This window comes from Chrysochloris asiatica, unplaced genomic scaffold, assembly GCF_000296735.1.
Source record: "Chrysochloris asiatica unplaced genomic scaffold, ChrAsi1.0 scaffold00193, whole genome shotgun sequence".
NCBI classification, from domain to species: Eukaryota; Metazoa; Chordata; class Mammalia; order Afrosoricida; family Chrysochloridae; genus Chrysochloris; species Chrysochloris asiatica.
The window spans coordinates 4,995,192-4,999,396 of NW_006408711.1; the positions used below are offsets into that span (position 1 = coordinate 4,995,192).

The 4,205-nt window shown below is 37.3% G+C and overlaps 1 pseudogene; it reads right to left on the reverse strand.

Annotated features, from left to right (window-relative positions):
• Positions 1–262: 262 nt before the first annotated feature.
• On the reverse strand, positions 263–1,770 carry LOC102821999 (annotated as a pseudogene).
• Positions 1,771–4,205: the final 2,435 nt, after the last annotated feature.

Genomic DNA, 4,205 nt, shown 5'->3' on the forward strand with positions numbered 1-4,205 from the left:
AGTCTAGTGCTGATCCTACAGCATCATACCAGGAATCTATATATGGATATAGATACAGATTTTTTTTCTATCAGGCAGTTAAAATTTTGATATATTTTGATAATGATGTAGTCTTTAATTCTAACATGTGATTTTTTTTTGGTTTTCCGGGAATTTTTTTTTAAATAACAAATGAGAAAAGTGTTTATTAAGAAAACAATTTAGCAGAATTTTGCAGTCTAGAGCACAGTCTACAGTTTCAATCATTAACACTCTACTTTTTCTACAACTGGAAAGTTGCTTACGTTTGTGACATACCACTATAATTGTAACTATTATTAAAAATTACAATTGTTTGGTGATTATCTTGATAGCTTCTTGAGCAGCAGCACCTCCCAAGAAAGCAGCAATGGTGTGTGGTTCAGCACTCCATATTGGCAAAATTCATGGACATAGTCATCTTTCACCATTACAGATAAGCCATATTCCTGAAGGAAGTTGGTGAGACAAGACTTCAACTTTCCTATATCTTCTTCAACTTGATAGTTAGATACCCTAATTTCATCCTTGTTAATTGTATCTAAACCATATTCTTCAGCTAAGGAGTGACATCTTACCACTCGAAGAAATGCAGAATTACTACAGAGTAATTTTAATTCTTTCTCTGAGATGGCCTCCGGCGCCTGGCCCACAGACTGCAGCAATTTAGCAACATGATTACCCACAGCAGCAGCATCTTTCTTTGCTTTTTCATGATAAACATTTTGCAGTTTTATATATTTGCTTGAATCTGCGATCATATCAGGAATTGTGCCTCGAACAGGTAAATTTCCTTGACCCTCCTTTGTCACAAACTCCTTTAAGGCACGAGTTAAAATCCAAAATGATGGTGTCTGTTTGGTGATATTTATGCAGCGATCATCATTAAATATATCTTCAATACTGTGGAATCTGAGTTGTATTTAGTGCTGTGTTCACATTTTTAATAGCTTCTTCAAAATTCTCTTCATCTTCTGGAGTTCCATTTTCATTCTTTAGAATTCCTTGTCTAATCACATCTCTAAAGTACTCTTTTTCTTTGTATGTTTTAGGTATTCGTCCATTTGTCTCACTATACCACTGTGCTAAGTATTTAGCTATGATCACAATCCATGGACTATGGCTATGATCCTTTTTATCCATATGATCCAAATCATAAGACTGAAAATGTTCTCTCAACTCAGGAAAAGGCTGATCTAGTCGTAGATCCTCTAATGCATTATCTGGGTGAGATTCTATTACTGGATGTTCTTTTATAATGGTCCTCATATAACCAACTAATCCATATGTCCTACAGACCAAAAGAGGGATTTGAGAATTCCAGAAGACATCTGCTAAACGTAGTAATATACTTTCATGGAGTTCAGTTGCAACCACAATGGTAAACCTACAGAAAAATGAAGGATCGTTGTCTAGAAGATTTTCTGGACTCTCTTCCACAAAACTTCCAGAGACATCATTATTTAATTCTTGTAAGAATTCCATAGCAGCTTGAGCTCGGTTCTTGCCAATACTGCTTCTTTGAAGGAAAAAATTGTTTCCAGCATCTTCTCCACTGACCTGATTTCCATCAATAATTGTAAAAGAACCAACACCTGGTAGTACCAAGCTTTTAAGCATTTCAGTCCCGGTGGCTGTTGCATTTATTAAACAAACATGAGCAGATTTCAAAGCCTCTTGCCCATGATCACCCCACAACTTCAGCTGCCGGTCGTACTTCTGCTCCTTGGGCAGCTTCCTGGGCTGCGTCATAAGCGAAAATCAGCCGAGTCTGGTTCTAGGGCCGCCGCAGATACTACTCTTCTGTGATTTTTAATGTAAGGGCTGATGTCATTATCCAGTCCCTCTAATCTGGCAGGGCTCTAATTCTAAACTCTACCTCTTCAGTGGTGTGTATCTATTGCAGTTTCTGATAGCTGTTTCCCTTGCCTAACTCCCTGGAGTCTTACCCTACAAATATAAAATTCAGGATTTAATTAATTGGGGAATACACACAGCTTTAGAGGTTTTCTGTTTGTGGCTCCCTTCTTTCCAGAAAATTTCCTTTTGAATTACAGCTGCTTAGAAACCCCTAATTCTGTTCTCTGACTCCTCAAACCAAGACTTTTCTGCTTGAGTTCTATCCATGCTGGGTTTAAAGTGGGGTGTACTTTCAGGTAAATGAACATAAATATGTGAATCTTTACCATTGTGGTTTTCTTATTTTACTGATCAAATACCTTTTGTGTCTGAATTTGTCATTTCAAATAGTTATGTCCTTAGCTTCACTTACAATCATTAAGAGCCTTCATTTAAAATCACTTCTTTATTGACCTTATTTCACAAACTTCTTTTTGTTGTTGTTGTTAGGTGCCATTGAGTTGGTACCAACTCATAAGGACCCTATGCAAAACAGAATGAAACGCTCCCTGGTCCTGTCCCCTGTCCTGGACCAATCTCACATTTGTTGCTATGCTTGAGTCCATTGATGCTGCTAATTTGCCAATCCATCTCTCTGCTGGGGGCGGGGGGAGGGGTCTTCCTCTTTTTCTCTGATCCTCCATCTAACCAAACATGATATCCTTCTCCAGTGACTAGTCCCTCCTGAAAGTATGTCTGAAGTATGAGAGACGAAGTTTGGCCATCTTGGCCTCTAAGGAGCACTCTGGTTGCACTTCTTCCAACACAGATCTGTTGGTTCTTTTGCTAGCCCTTGGCACTTTTAATATTCTCCTCCAACACCATGACCAAAAGCATCAACTCCACAGTCTTCCTTATTTACTGTCCAGCTTTCACATGCATATGAGGTTATTGAAAATACCATGGGTTGGGTCAGGTGCACCTTAGTCCTTAAGCTGACATCTTAGCTCTTCAACACTTTAAAAAGGTTTGGTGCAGCAGATTTGCCTAATCCAATACGTTGTTTGATTTCTTGACTACTGCTTACATGAATGTTGATAGTTGATCCAAGAAGAATGAAGTCCTTGACAACTTCAATCTTTTCTCCATTGATTAGGATGTTGTTTATTGGTCCAGTGATGAGGATTTGTTTCCTTTACATTGAGATGTAATCCATAATGAAGGCTGTGCTCTTTGATCTTCATCAGTACATATTTTAAGTCCTCTTCACTTTCAGCCAGAAAGGTTGTATCGTCTGCATATCGCAGGTTGTTAATTAGTCTTCCTCCAATCCTAATGTCATGCTTTTCTTCATAGAACCCAGCTTCTCAGATTATTTGCTTGGCATACAGGTATGGTGAAAGAATACAACCCTGTCACACACCTTTCTGAATTTAAACCATTCAGTGTTCCCATGTTCTATTCAAACAATTGCCTCTTGGTCCATGTTCAGATTCCTCATGAGAACAATTAAGTGTTCCGGAATACTCATACTTTTAAATGTTGTCCACAGCTTGTCATGATCCACACAATTGAAAGCCTTTGCATAGTTAATAAAGCACAGATAAATATCTTTCTGATATTCTCTGCTTTCAGCCAAGATCCATCGGACATCAGCAATGATGCCTGTCTTTCCACATCCTCTTCTGAATACAGGTTGAACCTCTGGATGTTCTCTGTCAATGTATGCTTGCATACATGGCATACTAACTGTCTTTAAGCCTGTACAAAATGTTAACTTGAATAGGCAAGTATGCATACACAAACAAGTTAGTCTTCTTAGCTCAACACAGAATGGTGCTTACCATTTAATTGTTTGTAGAATATCAATGTTATTCATGATGTGTGTGCTTCTGAGATAAAAATCACTTTATTTCTTTAGCAGCTAAGCCCTCAGCTGCTTTGAAATACAATATTGTAGAACTGTCTTTAGATTCTTAGCTCTGGGAAGCTGGGAACATGTTGAAATCAAGACCCATCTAAAAAAAATTATTCATCTGTGTGCTCTCTTAAATTTTCTTTGGAGAATGTTTTTGTTTAATAAATAATGTGTCTGTGAGTGAAAAGTCCTTCCTGAAGAAGTGTGACTTTTGACATTTCAAAATAATTCTTTCATTATCTCTAATAAATAAGAATTTTCTAAAGATTAGCTTATAAAATGGGCATATAAGAATGGATATCATTCTTACGTTCTTATGCAATATTTTTTCATTGAAATGGATGGGATTGAAAAGTGAATGCCTATATTTATTTCTTGACAAATTGTAAGATTCCTTTATGACTTATCCTCTTTCTTGTGTTGCTTTCAC